The following is a 19,532-nucleotide window of genomic DNA, read 5'->3' as shown; positions in this document are numbered from 1 at the left end:
TTCCCAAAGGAATCCCCGTCCAAAAGAAATTGCCAGTAAGATACTTTAGAAATTCTTACTGCAAAAATGTAAAATCCCGTCAAGAATTCTCACAGATAATCAACCAGGGAATTTTACTGGGATTCTTTCAATTAATCTTTTAAGTATTCTTCCAAGGTTTCTATAAGGATTTTTTCTATTGAAACCTTTGAATATTTTTTAGCCATAACACCCGTTACGACAAGATCCCCTTCTAAAATTTCTAAACTTCTAAAAATGTTCCTTACGCTTTCATCAAGCGTTTGTTCCAAGTGAGGAACTCTAAGAACTCTTGGATACCTTTTGCGATTTATCTAGGAATTACTTCAAGGACTTCTTATCAAATTCCTCTAAGATTTCCTTCGAAAATTGCTACAGCGATTGTTCCGGGAATTCCTTCAAGCGTTTCTGAAGGAATTTTTTCAGTAATATGTATTCCCAAGAATTCCATAAAAAAATCTAAAAGATTTCCTCAAACAAACTTTTTGCGGCTACCCCAAATAATAACTTAAGCAATTTTCCAGAGGAGTCCTTTGGGCATTACTTCAAGATTTATTTTTCAAGAATTCGAATGCTTCAAACGGTTTTTCTTAAAGTACTTTCAATGATTTCTTACGAATTTGTTCAAGCATTTCTTTAGTAGGGATTTCTTCAGAAATTCTTCCAATAATTGCTGTAGGAAATCGTCCAAAGATTCCTTAGCCGATATTCTCAAGTCCTCTTCCATAATGCGTTCGAGAATCCTTTATGAAAGTCCCGTAAAGGTTTAATATGTTTCTCTTGAAGGTTTTTTTCTTTGTCACGTAGCAAAGATTCGTTCATGGAATTTTCAAAGGATTGCTACAGAAATTCCCCCAACCCTTCTGCAGAATATCCTCCAAAGGAAATAAATGCGATTTTTTTTTAAAGATTATTTGTTGATTTGAGATAATTTTTTTGAGGATTCCGCCATTGATTTCTATGGGAAATAATCTAGGCATTTCATCATTAGTTCTGCCAAAAATTTGTTAAGGGATCCTTTACGAAAATCCTCAAAGTACTCCTTATACTTCTAGTACTACTTCATAGTACTGTAGTAACCCTTCAAGAATACCATCGAAGATACCTTCAAAATCAACCCAATAATTGTTTCAGAATACATCTTGGAATTCATCTTCATTTTTCAAAGATTCCTTTAGAAATTCCTAAAAAAAACCCTGAAAGCATTTCTACAAGGATTCCGTCGGAAACTTTTCCAAAATTCCTTTAGAAAATCTTTTAGAAAAAAAATCAATTCAGGTATGGCTTTAAGCATGATCACAGAAATTCATAAAATATATTTCCCATAAGGAAGACATGCAAGATTCCTTCTTGGATAAATCTCTAAAGGTATTCTTGAAGAAATTGGGCCCCACATTGGGCGCCATGTTACAAAAATAAAAGAAATTAATTATTACAAAGTATTAAGGTCAAGGTATTTGGAGTACATTGCTCAAAATTTCTAGAGCACCGTTTTTTAGAACCATTTAACGGATTTGGATTAAAATGCATCACGCTGCTGACAACCACTGAACAATTAGCGTGATGCATTTTCATCCAAATCCGTTCAACGGTTTTAAAAAACGGTGCTCTAGAAATTTTGAGCTATGTACTCCAAATACCTTGTCCTTAACACTTCACGATACCCATAGAACCTTACAAATGCACAAATTAGGAACATCACAAATTGACGCAGCACAACACATAACATAAATGTGCCCTGTTATCCAGATGGATAACTCCTTCCGATCACAGGATGACGAGGTTTCATTTATTGGTTTGGGTCCATCAATCACCCTGGAATTGTATTTTAGTTGGCATTTTGCCTTTTAGTTCACAGCATTTGTTGCTGTGTTCAAAGCTTGGTTTTATCTAGGAAAACTAATCCTAATCGGGCATCCCGTTTCGGGTTTCGACACTTGAGCTCATTAACTTGAAGTCCGTGGCAGGGAAAGGTTTTTATCCCTAGTACTTGCCCTCTGCTCGAAATGGCTTGAAAGTTGGCAATCAATATTGGATTGCATTTCATGTACCTCTATTCTGTCAGATCCCTATAACTGTTTATTAAAACTCGGGGAATATTTACAAGTTTAAATAGAACATATAACACAAAGAACGTACGAATATAAAATTTATAGCACATTTAACAATTATTCTGTCTTATAATTGTAACAAATAGTTATACCCGTAACAAAATTCGGTAAGGTTCATCTGAAGGATTCCTTGAAGAAATTCATAAAATAATCCGAAAAGGTATTCCTGAACGAATATTTGAAGAAATTCCTAAAAAAAATCCTTGTAACATTTTTTCAAAAGTTCAGAATGCTTGGAGGAGTTCCTGAAGGAATCATTATTGTAAGTATTCCTAAATCAAAACTAGAAGAATTTCTGAAGCAATCCCTGAAAAAGTTCTATAGTTAATCTTAAAGGATTTTTTGTAGAAGTCTTTGAAGTAACTGCTAGATAAATCATAAAAGATATTCCCGAAGACAAGGTAAGCATTTACCTAGCCCGAAGGAACTCCCGCAGAATCCCTTCAAGGAATGTAAGGATAAATATCAGGGTCGTTTTCATAATGCTCATGAATTTTACTTACCTACATATCAGTACTGAATTTCTTAAAATTTAATTTTGATTTCTAGCACATTTTTTCTTGAGTTTTTGGGCCCCTGTAGATACAAAAAGAATCATAAAACTAATCAAAACTAAACAAACTAAGCTACTTGAATAAAGTGAGCACATTTACAATTGTTAATAAGAGGACTTTGCCCATTCCATAATCACGAAGGGTCCCCCACAAACCTATCAGCAGATCTGCAAGTATTGAACTTACAGGAAAATTTTGCTATTTAACCCTAGTTGTGCATTAGGGTCATCATGACCCATATAGGCACGCTGATCGTATGCTACGTCAGTGTAGAGAGCATCTGCTATTACACGAAGAAGGTTCAAGAACTTTATTCAAACTAGTGTTAGAAACCTTCTCTGAGTAGGAGGCCCCTTGAACCAGGGGGGCCGGTGCGGACCGCACCCTCCGCACCCCCCTTGCTACGCCACTGGGTCCTATTACAGTTTTGTACATCAATTTACTCAGGTCCCAACTTGGTTTGACTGACTTACAAAATTCTGTTATGATTCTAGAAGAACATCTTTGCTTACAAGCTAATTTTTTGTTAAAAGTGGCTGTTAGACAAATTCCCAAATAAGTTATGCTATCAATTTCGCTTTCAATCTAGCTATTATAAGAGTGTCATCTGCGAATACTAAAATCAATGGTAGGATCAATAGGTGCAATACATCCATCAACTTAAGTTCTGGGATTTTTTCGGCTACCTTTTTCATGACATCTTGTATTAAGTAATTAAAGAGTAGTGGGGAGAGTGGGCATCCTTGTTTTATTGCTCTTCCTCTTTTAACCTCGCCTGAATATTGATTCTCCCACAAGATTCTTGTAACTTCATCTTTAACACAACTCAAAACTCTATCAACTAATCTCGATGGCACCCCTAACCTAATTAGTATCTCTCCTATGGACTGTATTTTGACGTTATCAAATGCTTTGCTAATATCTAACGCTAGAATGTATAAATCCTTTCCAGAATTCCAGTGTTCTGGCGAATGATGCCTAGCTACGAATATAAGTTTATCAGTAGACCTATTTGCGGTAAACGCAGCTTGATGCAAACCGGGTGGCCCTGCTTACGTATTCAATTGCTTGACTAACCATTTTGCATATAGGTATTTTGTAAGCTACATTGTACAATGAAATTCTCCTGAAATGTTCTGCTTCTGAGGCTCCTGACTTCTTCGGTATCGGGATTTGGGTTGATTTATTCCATTCTTTTGGCATTTCATTCTTTATGTTAAGTTATACCTAGGGTATCGCGCCACTTGGGCGGTGGCTTCTATATTCGTCTGTTTTCCACTATAACTCAGTCAATTTTGAACCAATTGACTTGAAATGTTGTACACGGGTAGATACTATACCTATTTCATCACATTCCAAAAGTTGTGTCAATTGGTTCAAATTTGACTGAGTTATAGTGGAAAACAGACGAATATAGAAGCCACCGCCCAAGTAGCGCAATTCCCTATTTTTTTTCTTTTTTTTTATTTTTTTTTTTTATTTTTTTTTTATTCCTGTTCGGGTTTGTCACTGCGACCAGTTTTTAGATCTATTGTGACATTACCCGTATCCTTAGTGTAGTGCATGTCGCATTACTCAATTGCCATTAAGGGGCAATAAAGCATGGATTTTGATACAGTTTTTGTGTTGTTTTCTTAGAAAACAAAACAAGAGTACTGATATTGGCCATGCATCGGAAACCTAGCATCACCCTTGTTTTACTGCTAAATTCTCCCCAGTAAGAAGTTTAGAACCCGGGTTTTAACATTAGCAGCAATACCACTCCAATAATGGAACATATGCTCAGTAATAAGGATTCTAGTATGTTCCTTGCATACCAGCACTTACCTGTCTTTGAAGAGTTAGTACATACATGGATCCCTAACCCGATTTGATGTCCTTTGCATCAAGTTTAGTCTCGAACGGCGAGGTTTTTAACTATCTGCAAAGTAAAGTTGGTTAACTTAGTTTTATTCAGAGACCGTAAGCCACCACGATACCAGTGACAAGGACTAAATACTATGATTCCTTGAATTGCCAGAACGCATATTCCAAAATTGAAAAAGTAGGACGACACTAGGTTTCGGTAGATTTTACTCCGTAACGCCACACGAAAAGGTGATCTACCCACGTTACGGGCTCCGTTAACGATCGAGCATCTTTGAAACCCCCTCAATCATTCATCCATCAGCACGGGTCGCCTGACACCTTGGATTGGGGTTCCCTGTTTGGTGGACTTTTACCCCCGGAACAGGGGGTCCGTAGTGCTATTCTAAGCCGGCAGCTACACGAGCAGTTAAACCTATCCATACTCTATCATCTGGTTGAAGGTCTTCAGAGCCTAGTTGAAATCCCCTAGTACAATCAATGATTTAAGATCCCTTTCTCTCGACAATATTTCATTGAGATTATTTAGAAATGTTTTCTGGTTACTATTCGGAGCGTGAACGTTTATTATTATCAAGTTAGACCGGTTGATTCTAAGTTTAACCCACATGATGCCTTTCTTACGTTCCTTAACTTGTAACACCCTGATTCCTTGATTTTTCATTACAACAATTGCTAATCCTCTTGTTTTGTTTACGTGATTTCCCATGACTTTCCATTCATAATTACTAGTGTATATGTCATTTCCTATTGTGATAACTTGCTGTAGGGCAGCAACCACTACTTTGTTAGCCATCAGAATTTCATCAATCTCATCCCTTTTTTGTTTATTTCTGCAACCTTTGACGTTCCAACTACCGTCTACCCCCGTTGGTTTGAACGACATCTCATGCAAACCAACGGGGTTCATTTTTAATTTGAACGTCTAGCAACTCTGTTAGCATCGAAAAACACACTACTGGCAACCTGATTTGGTGTTTTGTTTTGGTTCTGCGTTCCGTTTCACCCCGTTCCATTAGCAGAATGACGTTTGAACCATTTTTAGTTTGAACGATGTGCAGATTAGAGGGGGTCAAACTAAAAAGTGTTCAGATTACATGCGGTCAAACCAACGAGGGTAGACGGTATCTAGTTTCAATACCTCCTTCACATATTGTTTTGATTCTGACTTATTTTCCTTACTACTTACATTAACAATCGTTTGTGGACTACTTGAATCTTTCTTTTTGTATACAGACTGTGTTGTGTGATTTTGCCCTTGATTGTGATCTGAATGCTGCGATTCTGTTGGTTTTACATTGCTCCTAATGGTTTCTGTTCTGGCCGCTACTTCGCTATCCTTTGTTGTAACTGTTGTAATTGCAATTCTGATATCATCATCCCAGCCTTCATCAACTTCTTCTGTTTCTTTTGATCTTGATCCCATACTCTCCCCACAACCATCGTAATTCCACACGTTGTCATCCTTTTCTGATTCCCTTTTGTTCCCTGCATTATTGATTGTTTCCTTTTTCGCTACCGCCTGGATATCGATGATGCTATCATCATCATATATATAATACACGCTCCTGACAGAATACCCATTTTTTCATTGCTATCTCTGTCGCTCTTCAAGAGGCTTCATTTAAAAATACCCATTTTGAAGTTGGGCGGCTCAACTTATAAATGGGTATTTTTAAATGGAGCCTCTTGAAGAGCGACAGAGATAGCAATGAAAAAATGGGTATTCTGACGCGAGCGTGTAGCCCTGTTTGTCTGTCCGGTGACTAGCCAACCAGACGCAGCACGCGGGGAAATTCTCACAAAAAATAAAAGATTTGACACTTTAATTCTTTTTTACCAGCAGATGTAGCGAACAAAACCAGTGACAACCTTAGATAACCAGATACAGCATTTAATGAAAAAAAAAATCACAGACAACAGACGTTGAAAAATTTGAGTTTTTTTTTTAATTTTTGACTTCAATTCTTTTTTACTATCAGATGCAGAAAACAAAACCAGTGACAACTTTAGACAACCAGGGGCCCATATAGCCGAGGCGGTAAACGCACGGGTATTCAGCATGACCATGCTGAGGGTGACGGGTTCGATTCCCGGTCGGTCCAGGATCTTTTCGTAAAGGAAATTTCCTTGACTTCCTTGGGCATAGAGTATCTTCGTGCCTGCCACACGATATACGCATGCAAAATGGTCATTGGCAGAGGAAGCTCTCAGTTAATAACTGTGGAAGTGCTCATAGAACACTAAGCTGAGAAGCAGGCTTTGTCCCAATGAGGACGGTACGCCAAGAAGAGAGAGAGAGAGACAACCAGACAGCATTTGATGAAAAAAATCACAGACAACGGACGTTGAAATTTTTTATTTTTATTTTTAAAATTTTTGACACTTCAATTCTTTTTCAACCTTAGACAACCAGATACAGCATTTGATGAAGAAAATCACAGACAACAGACGTTGAAAATTTGATTTTTATTTTAATTTTTGACACTTCAATTCTTTTTCGCTATCAGATGCAGAGAACAAAACCAGTGACAACCAGACACAGCATTTGTTGAAAAAAATCACAGACACCAGACGTTGAAAATTTTGATTTATTTTAAATATTTGACACTTCAATTTTTTCACAAAACCAATGACAACCAGACACAGCCTTTGATAAAAAAAATCACAGACAACAGATGTTGAAAATTTTGAATTTTGTAATGCAAATCTGTCACTCTTAGACAACCGAATGCAGCAGTTGCTGGAAATAACACAGATAGGCCTGTTTGTCTGTCCGGTGACTTCACCGAAGTTTTTCAGATGTAAAAATAAGTCGCATTGAATTCACCAAATAAAAAACCCTATCCAAAACGTAAAAAAATGTAAAAAACACTTGCCACGGGCGCTACTGCGTTCACAAATAAACTAGTCATAGTAAGACCCTGTATAGAAAATTTTCAAAGCTGGTTCGTTGTTTATTCGGATCCCTATTCTTGTTCTTGAACCTTCTTTCCTGTAAACTTCAATCTGTTTTTTTTTAATTTTTTTTTTTTTTTTTTAATTTCTTTGTATTTGTGAATTTTAACTTAAGGTGAAACTGGAAGCATTTCCTCACTTTTTACTCTATGATTTTTATAAAAATAATGAAGCATTATTTTTGAAAACGGTCTCCGTGGACAGTTAGAGGAATGATCAAGGTATCACCTGGAATTTTTTAACTTGTGGAAAATGATTATCAGTTTTCAAAAACCATTTTTGAACAAAATTGTGATGACTTTTTTTCAGCCAAATTTTTACTTTGCGCAGCAATATCTCGAAAAGTTTACATGAAAAGCACTTTTTTGAGTCCCGTCCAAAGATAGGAAATTTCAAGAGGAAGATTTTTGTCGAAGACATAATTAGTGGAAAATGTCATTTTCCACATCAAAACCATTTTTATTTCAATTGAACAACATCAATTTTCATGCGCTTGCATGTGTGAGTAAGCAACGGACCAGCAGCAGCAGAGCGGCCGAGCCAGCCAAACCAGTTTTGTTGATCGTCGCACAAAGCGGAGACCGAAAAATAACACACGGGGAGGTGGGATCTCCGGTGGGATAATTGAATGAAATTCTACTGCTAACGTAAAGCAGTGGCATTTTGCTGAAGCATGATCGTAACTTTCTCTTTGTGTCATTTAGCTTACTCTGTAAAAGATATTTTTGGAAATGTTAAAATACATCAGCAACTAATGATGCGCATGTTCTTGACTAATGGTTTTGAGCATTGTTGAAAATGAACAGATTGATAACTGAACGGTGACCTACAAACCGTTCAGTTATCAATCTAGCGCAATCAAAATATTGAAGAGAATATCTAAGCAAAAATTTCGTAAACCTTGATTTATGTTTAATCATTATTGATGGTTTGAAAGGTTTCAATCTGATAATTGTTGATTAACTTGTTTTAAAATTATGAGTGTTATGTAGGTGCGTATTATCGAGGTATTTTTACAACAGTGGCGTGGCGTTTCGTTTCTAGAGAATATTTTTAGCTTTTGAATATCTTGGCCACTTTGGATGAACGTTTCGCTGAAGGTGGTTTTTATGGATATAATAAGCCTGTATATTTTTTTTATTATTGGAATAGTAGTTTCAACAGTACTATCGATAAAGGGTTTTCACAACTTGCTATCGCAAGTGTACCAACGACGGTGAGTATCATCAATACATGTTACTGAGACTGATAGAAATGATCTTATTTATAAATCTGTATGAAACACACATTTAGTAACTAATAAAGAATTACGAGTTTTGTAGGGATTGTAAAAGGTATTTATGTTTTTGGAGGATTATTAAATTTTGTGCAGTTAATATTCGGTTTAAATTTATGAGTGGAATGAATGCTAGTAAGGAAGGAATTCTGCGATGAAACTTTGAAAGAGTACTGGTAGAAAACTCTGGAAGAACTTCGGAAGAATTTTATGTAGAATATCGATGAAAATCTCAGAAAACTAGTCCCGAAGGAATTCCAGTAACAGTCCCCTGATCCAATTCGCGGAGAAATCCCCGAAGGAATTTCCGAAGGACTTCTAGTTGTAGTCCTCGATGAAAGTCCATTAGAAACTTTCCCGATTTCTAGAGGGAATTCCAGAAAAGGGCAAAGATTTCCAGGAAAAATCCTCAATTAATCCCTGAAGAATTTTCAGGAGGCATCCCGAAAGAATTCCAAGAGGAGTCTCCGAACGAATTTTGGGAGGAATTCCAGAAGAAATTTCCTAAGGGATTTCATGACTATTCTAGAAGGAAACCACGAAGGAATTCCAGGAAGAACTCTCTAAGGAAATACAGGAAGATTCTCAAAGAATTCCAGCAGGTTTCTCCAAAAGAATTCCATGAGAAATTCCCGAAGTAATTCGCGAAGAAATTCCAGAAGGAATCTTCGAATGAATTCTGGTAGGACTCCAAGAAATCAGTAGGAGGAGTCACCACAGGAATTCCAGGATGAATCCCCGAAAGGATTCCAGGAGGAAACTCCAAGTTAAATCCCCGAAAGAATTCTAGTATGAATCCCCGAAGGATTTTCAAGAAGAATCCTCGAATAAATATCAAAAGAAATCCCCAGATGAATTCCACGAGGAATCCTTGAAAAAATTTCAGGGGAACCTTTCCAGGAAGGGGACAGGATTAGCTGGAGGAATCCCCGAAGAATTTTTAGGAGACATCCTCTAAGAAATTTCAGGAGGAATCGCCGAACGAATTCCTGGAGGAATTTCAGAAGTAGCCCCCGAAGAAATTTCAGGACGATTCTCCGAGAGAATTCCAGTAGAAATCCACAAAATAATTTCAAGAAAAATTCCCGAAGGGATTTCAGGATTAACAATCGAAGGAATTTCGAAGAAGAATCTCTGAGCGAACTCCAGGATGAATCTCCGGAAGAATTCAAGAAGTAGTCGCTGTTGAAATTCCAGGAAGAATCCAAGAAGGATTTTCAGGAGTACTCAGAGAGAATCCTAAAGGAAACCCCGAAGGAGTACTAGTAGCCATCCTCGAAGGAACTCCAGGAGTTAATCACCGAAGAAACTCCGGAAACAATTCTCGAAGAAATGCAGGAAGAAAGAATCTCAAAAAATGTAGCGGAAATCACCAAAAAAATTCTATAGTAAATTTTCTAAGGAATACGATGAGGAATCCCCAAAAGATTTCTAGAAGGAATCCTAAAAAGACATACAAAATTCCAGATGCAATCCCCAAAGTTATTCCATGATGAATTCTCAATGGAAGTCCAGGAGGAATCCCTGAACTAATTCCAGGAGAAATCTTCGAAGAAATTCCAGGAGGAATCCCCGAAGGAATTCCAAAAACAATCCCCAAAGGAATTCCTAATACAATATCTTCGGAGATTTTTCCTGGAATTGCTTCGGGGATTCATCTTGGCCTTCCGAGATTTTCCTCCGTAATTCTTCCAGAGACTTCTCCAGAAATTATTTTTGGGATTCCCTGCAGAATTCTTAAACATGTATTCGTGAATTATTCAAGAGGTTTCTTATGGATTTTTTTTTTCAAGAGATTCAATCCCGAAGATCCTTCAAGTTTTTCTCTTTAGCTTCCTCAAGGATTTCTCCCGAATCATTTTTATTGGAGTCTAGTAAAACTTAACATTCATATGAGGAGTGAATAGAGCTGATACTGCTGAAGCGGTAAGCTCGCGGGTATTGCAGGGATTCTTCTTGGAAATCCTTTCCCCCTTTTGTAAAAATCTCTCATCGAAATTCCAGTAGGAATCCCCGAACGAATTCTAGGAGGAATTTGAGAAGGAATTCTCAAACGAATTCCGGGAGGATTTCCTAAAATAAAGCCCTAGAGAAATCCTCCAAGGAATTTCCGAAGGAGAAAAATCCCCGAATGGGGATCCAGGGTGAATCTTTGCAGAAAGATTTCAAGGAGGAATGCCCGAAGAATTTTCAGGAGGCAACTCCTATTGAATTTCAGGAAAAATCTCAGATGCATTTCTGGGAGTAGTCCCGAAGGTATTCAAAGAAAAATCTCCGAAAGAATTCCAGAAACAATCACCTGAACGAATTCGAGGAGAAATCCTCAAAGAAATTCCCAAAGGTCTTCTAGATGTAGTCCTCGTTGGAAGTTCAGGAGGAATCCGCAAAGGAATTCCAGGAGGAATCTCTGAAAAATTTTTTGGGGAAATTCCAGAAATATCCTCGAATAATCCCCGAAGAATTTTCAGGAGGCATCCTCGAATGAATTCCAAGAGGAATCTCCGAACGAATTCCGGGGGGATTTCCAGACGTAATTCCCTAAGGGATTTCAGGACCATTTCCCAAAAGAATTCCAGAATGAATTCCAGGAAGAACTCTCGAAGGAACTACAGGAAGAATCTCAGAGAATTCCAGCAGGAATCACCAAAGGAACTCCAAAGAAAATTTTCTAAGGAATTTGATGAGGAATCCCCAAAAGATTTCTAGAAGGAATCATAAAAAGACATGCAGGAGGAGTAGGGGGGAGTCTCGAAAGAGTTCCAAGAGAAATCCTCGAAAGAATTACAGATACAATCCCCAAAGCTATTCCATGATGAATTCGCAATGGAAGTCCAAGACGAATCCCTGACGTAATTCCAAGAGAAATCTTCGAAAAAAAACTCCAGGAGGAGTCCCTGAAGGAATTGCAAAAACAATCCCAAAAGGAATCCCGCTTAGAATAGGAATTCCTTTGTGGATTGCCTTTGGAATTCCTTCGGGAAATCCTCCTGGAAATTCTTTCCCTTTTCTGGAAACATTCCCTCTGGAAATCTTTAAAGGATTCCTCCTAGAATTCCTTCAAGGATTTCTATTGGAATTCTTTCGGAGATTTCTCCTGGAATTTCTTCGAAGATTTCGCCTGAAACTCCTTCAGAGATTTCTCCTGAACTTCCATCGAGAATCCCTTATTGAATTCCTTTGGTGATTTTTGCTGGAATTCTTTGAGATTCTTCCTGTATTTCTTCGAGGATTCATCCCGGAATTTGCTCCTTCGGAAAAGGCGTATGGAACTCCTCCGAGTATTCCTCCAGGAATTTCTTTGGGGATTCCTCCTGGAATTACCTCAAGGAATGCTCCTGAAACTCCATAAGGAATTCTTTCGAAGATTCCTCCTGGAATGCCAACAGCAACTACTACTGGAATTTCTTCGGGTATTCATCTTGGAATTTCAGGAAATCATTCGGGAATTTCCTTCCTGGCATTTCTTCGGAGACTACAACTAATAGTCCTTCTGGGATTCCTCCGGGAATTCGGGGATTCCTTGTTGATTTCTCATGGAATTCTTGTGGATATTCCTCCTAGAATTCGTTCAAGGATTCTTATTGATATCCCTCTGGGATTCCTCTTCCTGAAATTACTTTTGGGATTTCTCCTGAAATAACTTCGGGAATTCCTCCTGGAATTCGTTCGGGTATTCCTTCTGAAATTCCTTTTGGGGATTCCTGCTGAAATTCTTTGAGATTCTTCCTGTAGTTTCTTCGAGGGTTCTTCCTGGAATTCCTTCGGGATGGTTCCTAGAGTTACGTCGGGGATTGCACCTGGAATTCGATTAGGGATTTTTTCTTGGAATTCTTTCGGGGATTCCTCCTGAAATTTCTTCGGGGATTATTTCTGGAATTCCCCCGGAAATTTTCAAGGATTGCTCTTGTAATTCTGTCGGGGATGTCTTCTGAAAATTCTTCTGGGATTCCTCCTGGAAATCTTTCAAGTTTTACTCGTGGAATTCATTCGGGGATTTTTTTTTTAATTTTTCGGGGATTTCTATCGAAAATCCTTTAGTGATTTTTCTTGAAAATCCTTCGGGAATTCCTCCTAGAATTTCCACCTTGAGTGGCTTCAGAGAATCCCTGAAGTCCTGGAATTTTCTGGAATTCCGTTTGAATAAACGGAATTTATTTTATTATTTATCCGTTTATTGGATAAACGGATTCTAAATTTATTAGAACCCCTCCTGGACTTACTTCGGGGATTACTTCATGATTTTCTTCAGAGATTGCTTCTGGAATTCCATCAAGGAATGCTCCTGAAACTCCTTCGGGAATTCTTCCTGGAGTTCTTCCGGGAATTTCTCCTTTAATTCGTTCGGGGGATTCATCCTGGAATTCTATCGAGGACTACTTCTGGAAGTCCTTCGAAGATTCTGCCTGTATTTCCTTCTGGGATTCTTCTTGGTGTTCCAGAAGGATTTCCTAAAGAAGGTCCAGGAGAAATCCTCGAACGAATTCCCGGAGGAATCCCTGCACAAAATCCAGTAGGAATCCCCGAAGGGTTTTCAAGAAAAATCCCCGATCGGGGATCCAGGGGAAATCTTTCATCAGCAAGAATCCCCGAAGAAATTCATGTAGGAATCCCCGAAACAATTTCAGGAACAATCCCTCGAACGAATTAGACGAGGATTTCCCGGAAGAACTCCAGGAAGAATTCCTGAAGCAGTTTCAGGAGTATTCCTTGATGGAATTTCAGGAGGAACCCATGAAGAAAATTCTGAAGGAATCCCCGAAGGAAGTCTAAGAGGAGTCCTTGAATAAATCTCAGTAGGAATCCTAAAAATAATTCCAAGAAATTTCAGGTATTCAGGGATTCTCTGATGTCATTTCTAGAGGAAATTCTAGGAGGAATCCTCGAAGGATTTCGTAGAAAAATCACTAAAGGATTTTCAATAGAAATCCCCGAAGAATTTTCAAAAGAAATCTTCGAACGGATTCCATGAGGAATCCTTAAAAGATTTCCAGGAGGAATCCCCGAAGAATTTTCAGGAGGCATCCCCGAAAGAATTATAAGAGGAATCCCCGAAGATTTCCAGGAGGATTTCCAGAAGTAATCCTCGAAGAAATTTCAGGACGATTCCCCGAAAGAACTTCAGCAGGAATCCCCAAAGGAATTCCCGAAGTAATTCCAGGAGAAATCTTGGAAGGATATCCTGAAGGAATTCTTGAACGAATTCTAGGAGGAATATCCACAGAAATTCCAGGAGGAATCCCTGAATTCCAGGGGGAACCCAAAAAGGACTATTAGTTGTAGTCTCCGAAGAAATGTCAGGAGGAATTCCCGATTTTTAGAAAGATTTCTTAGAATTCCAAGATGAATACCCGAAAGAATTCCAGAAGTGGACGCTATTGGAACTCCAGGAGGAATCTCTGAAAGAATACCCTATGGATTTTCAGGAGTATTCCTTGATAGATATCCAGGAGAAATCCCAGAAGAAACTCTTGGGGGAATTCTCGAAGGAGTTCCGGAAACCATCTACGAAGAGTCTCAAGAATTCCAGCAGAAATCACCAAAGGAACTCCAAAGAAAATTTGATGAGGAATCCCCTAAAGATTTCTAGGAGGAATCATAAAAGGACATACAGTGTTAATTCTCGCAAGAGTTCCAGGAGGAATCCTCAAAGGATTTTCAGAAGCAATCTTCAAAGAAATTCCATGAGGAATTTCCGATGGAAGGCCAAGATGAATCCCTGAAGGAGTTTCAGGAAAAATCTTCGAAGATATTGTACTAGGAATTCCTTTGGGGATTGTTTTTGGAATTCCTTCGGGGATTCCTCCTGGAATTTCTTCGAAGATTTCTCCTGGAATTAGTTCAGGGATTCCTCCTGGACTTCCATTGAGAATTCATCAAGGAATAACTTTGGGGATTGCATCTGGAATTCTTCCGAGATCTCCCCCCCTCCCCTGTATGTCTTTTTAGGATTCATTCTAGAAATCTTTAGGGGATTCCTCATCAAATTTTCTTTGGAGTTCCTTTGGTGATTTCTTTGAGATTCTTCGTAGATGGATTCCGGAACTCCTTCGAGGATTCCTCCAAGAGTTTCTTCTGGGATTTCTCCTGGAATTCCATCAAGGAATATTCCTGAAACTCCATAGCCCAGTCAACCAGTGATCGTAGAAGATGTTGAATAGGATATTAAAGTGGAGGCGATATGCGTACGTTTTACATGCGCCTAAATGGAGGCATGCACGCATATGGCCTCCACATTATCATCATATGCAACATCTTATACGATTATTGGTTGTCTGGGAGGGTATTCTTTCAGAGATTCCTCCTGGAGTTCCAATAGCGACCACTTCTGGAATTCCTTTGGGTATTCATCTTGGAATTCCAGGAAATCATTCTGAAAATCGGGAATCTCTCCTGGCATTTCTTCGGAGACTACAACTAATAATCCTTTTTGGGTTCCTCATGGAATTCGGGGATTCCTCCTGGAATTCCTATGAATATTCCTCCTAGAATTCGTTCAAGAATTCCTTCAGGATATCCTTCCGAGATTTCTCCTGGAATTACTTCGGGAATCCCTTTGGGGATTCCTGCTGAAATTCTTTCGGGGAATCGTCCAGAAATTTCTTCGGGGATTACTTCTGGAAATCCTGGAAATCTTCGGAGATTCCTCTTGTAATTCTTTCGGGGATGCCTCCTGAAAATTCTTCCGGGATTCCTCCTGGAAATCTTTTAAGGATTCCTCATGGAATCCGTTCGAGGATTTCTTTTGAAAATTCTTCGGGGATTTCTATTGAAAATCCTTTAGTGATTTTACTACGAAATCCTTCGAGGATTCCTACTAGAATTTCCTCTAGAAATGACATCAGATAATCCCTGAATTCCTGAAATTTCTTGGAATTATTTTTGGGATTCCTACTGAGATTTATTCAAGGACTCCTCTTAGACTTCCTTCGGGGATTCCTTCAGAATTTTCTTCATGGGTTCCTCCTGAAATTCCATCAAGGAATACTCCTGAAACTGCTTCAGGAATTCTTCCTGGAGTTCTTCCGGGAAATCCTCGTCTAATTCGTTCGAGGGATTGTTCCTGAAATTGTTTCGGGGATTCCTACATGAATTTCTTCGGGGATTCTTGCTGATGAAAGATTTCCCCTGGATCCCCGATCGGGGACTTTTCTTGAAAACCCTTCGGGGATTCCTACTGGAATTTCTGCAGGGATTCCTCCGGGAATTCGTTCGAGGATTTCTCCTGGACCTTCTTCAGGAAATCCTTCTGGAACACCAAGAAGAATCCCAGAAGGAAATACAGGCAGAATCTTCGAAAGACTTCCAGAAGTAGACCTCGATAGAATTCCAGAAGGATTTCCTGAAGAAGGTCCAGGAGAAATCCTCGAAGGAATTCCCGGATGAATCCCTGCGGAAATTCCAGCATGAATCCCGAAGGATTTTAAAGAAAAGTCCCAGAACGGGAATCCAGGGGAAAACTTTCATCAGGAGGAATCCTCGAAGAAATTCATGTAGGAAACCCCGAAAGAATTCCAGGAACAATCCCCCGAACGAATTAGAGGAGAAATTCCCGGAAGAATTTCACGAAGAATTCACGAAGGAGTTTCAGGAGGATTCCTTGATGGAATTCCAGAAGGAATCCCTGAAGAAAATCCTGAAGTAATCCCCGAAATAAGTCCAGGAGGGGTCCTCGAATAAATTTCAGTAGGATTCCCAGACGGAATTCCAGAAAATTCCAGGACTTCAGAGATTCCCTGAAGCCACTCAAGGTGGAAATTCTAGGAGGAATTCCCGAAGGATTTTCAAGAAAAATCACTGAAGGATTTTCGATAGAAATCCCCGAAAAATTAAAAAAAAATCCCCGAACGAATTCCATGAGGAATTCTTGAAAGATTTCCAGGAGGAATCCCTGAAGAATATTCAGAAGACATCCCCGACAGAATTACAAGAGCAATCCTCGAAAATTTCCGGGGGAATTCCAGAAATAATCCCCGAAGAAATTTCAGGAGGAATCCCCGAAAGAATTCCAAGAAAGAATCCCTAATCGAATTCCAGGTGCAATCCCCGACGTAACTCTAGGAACCATCCCGAAGGAATTCCAGGAAGAACCCTCGATGAAACTACAGGAAGAATCTCAAAGAATTTCAGCAGGAATCCCCAAAACCAATTTCAGAAGAAATACCCGAACGAATTCTAGGAGGAATATCCGCAGGAATTCCAGGAGGAATTCCCGCAGTTATTTCAGGAGAAATCCCAAAAGTAATTTCAGGAAGAATTCCCGAAGTAATTCCAGGAGGAATCCTAGAAAGAATTCCAAGAGGAATCCCAGAGGGATATCAAGAAAAATCCTTGAACGAATCTTTGAAGGAATTCCAGAAGGAATCCTTTAAAGATTCCCAGAGGGAATCTTTCCAGAAAAGGGAAAGGATTTCCAGAAGGAATTCCCGAAGGAATTCAAAAGGCAATCCACAAAGGAATTCCATGAGGAATTTTCGATGGACGGCTAAGATGAATCCCTGGAGGAATTCCAGGAAAAATTTTCGAAGAAATTCTAGGAGGAATTCCTTTGGGGATTGCTTTTGGAATTCCTTCGGGGACTCCTCCTGGAGTTTTTTCGAAGATTTCTCTTGGAATTACGTCAGGGATTCGTCCTGGACTTCCATTGCGAATTCATCATGGAATAGCTTTGGGGATTGCATCTGTAATTCTTTCGAGGATTCCTCTTGGAACTTTTTCGAGACTCCCCCTTCTCCCCCTGCATGTCTTATTTATGATTCCTTCTAGAAATCGTTTGGGGATTCCTCATCAAATTCCTTAGAAAATTTTCTTTAGAGTTCCTTTGGTGATTCCTGCTGGAATTCTCTGAGATTCTTCCTGTAGTTCCTTCGAGAGTTCTTCCTGGAATTCATTCTGGAATTCTTTTGGGAAATGGTCCTGAAATCCCTTAGGGAATTACGTCTGGAATTCTCCCCGGAACTCGTTCGGAGATTCCTCTTGGAATTCATTCGAGGATGCCTCCTGAAAATTCTTCGGGGATTATTCGAGGATATTTCTGGAATTTCCCCAAAAAATTTTTCAGAGATTCCTCCTGGAATTCCTTTGCGGATTTCTCCTGAACTTCCAACGAGGACTACATCTAGAAGTCCTTGGGAAATTTCTTTGAGGATTTCTCCTCGAATTCGTTCAGGTGATTGTTTCTGGAATTCTATCGGGGATTTCTCTTTGAATACCTTCGGGACTACTCCCAGAAATGCATCTGAGATTTCTCCTGAAAATCAATAGGGGTTGCGTCCTGAAAATTCTTCGGGCATTCCTCCTTGAAATCTTTCTGCACAAATTCACCCTGGATTCCCATCCGGGGATTTTTCTCCTTCGGAAATTCCTTGGAGGATTTCTCTAGGACTTTTTTTTAGGAAATCCTCCTGGAATTTGTTCGAGAATTCCTTCTCAAATTCCTCCTAGAATTCGTTCGGGGATTCCTACTGGAATTTCGATGAGAGATTTTTACAAAAAGGGGAAAGGAATTCCAAGAAGAATCCCCGCTATACCCGCGAGCTTACCGCTTCAGCAGTATCAGCTCTATTCACTCCTCATATGAATGTTAAGTTTCACTAGACTCCAATAAAAATTATCCGGGAGAAATCTTAGAGGAAGCTAAAGAGAAAAACTTGAAGGAAAAATCCATAAGAAACCTCTTGAATAATTCAGGAATACATGTTTAAGAATTCTGCAGGGAATCCCAAAAATAATTTCTGGAGAAGTCTCTGGAAGAATTACGGAGGTTAGAAAAAAACTCGGAAAAAAATACCGGAAAGAATCTCTGGAAAAATCCCGAGAGAAATCTAATGGAAAAAAAATCATTAAAAATACTAAGAGGGCTCCTTTTTAGGATTCCGGGAACAATACATAGAAAGATTCCGAAAGAATTACTTGGAATAATTTCGACAGCAATGTCATGAAGAATTTCAAGAGATATCACTTTGAAAATTTACGGACGGGAAATTTTGCAAGAAATCTATGGAAGACATCAGGATAAATAACAGAAAGAATTCCAAAAAGAATCCGTGGAAAGTTCAAATTTCTGATATAGTTCCAGGAGATTTCACTAAACAATTTTGGAGAATTCCGAAAAGATTATGTGAAAGATATTCCAAAGGAATTCTTAGAAAATTTCTATGAAAATCGGTATAAGATTCAAAAAAAAATCCCTGAAAGAATTCCTGGATAATTTCAAAAAAGGTTTTCTCCTATAAATTTAGAATTTCCAAGTATAATGCTTGGAGAAATTACTTTGAAAATACAGAAATACAGTCGAACCTCCATGAGTCGATGTTCCTTGAGTCGATATCGACTCATGGAGGTAAATTTTTCCATACTGAAAAATAATTTCTGGGTTACTATGATGGTCCCCCTGAAAAGCTTTCCAAAGGTTTTTTATTCCACTACTCGATATTTCCTTGAGTCGATGGTCCCTTCAATATCGACTCATGGAGGTTTTACTGTAATCCTTGAAAAGCAAAGAAGATTCCTGGCTAGCAGAAATCTAAGTGGAAAAATCTCGAATATAATTCGTAGAAGAATTGAAAATATGTATCATTAACAAATTCTTTAAAAACTTCAGGATAGAAGCTATAGAAGAATATAAGTTATTTATTTATTTATTTTTTAATTCATTTTTTTATTCATTTATTCATTACCTTATTTATTTGTATATTTGTTGATTTACTGATCTGTTGATTTGTTGATTTGTTTATTTGTTTATTTGTGTAC

The 19,532-nt window shown here is 38.6% G+C and overlaps 1 protein-coding gene across 1 annotated transcript in view; it reads right to left on the bottom strand.

The window, feature by feature from the left end:
- Positions 1-4,165: 4,165 nt before the first annotated feature.
- LOC134288750 (uncharacterized) overlaps positions 4,166-19,532 on the bottom strand; it is a 126,066-nt gene continuing 110,699 nt past the window's right edge. The window contains exon 2 of the mRNA XM_062854571.1: positions 4,166-5,677. The gene's annotated coding sequence lies outside the window, so the exon portion shown is untranslated. The remainder of the gene's footprint in view (positions 5,678-19,532) is intronic.

Source organism: Aedes albopictus, chromosome 2 (assembly GCF_035046485.1).
Source record: "Aedes albopictus strain Foshan chromosome 2, AalbF5, whole genome shotgun sequence".
NCBI classification, from domain to species: Eukaryota; Metazoa; Arthropoda; class Insecta; order Diptera; family Culicidae; genus Aedes; species Aedes albopictus.
This window is presented reverse-complemented; position numbering and strand designations above follow the sequence as displayed.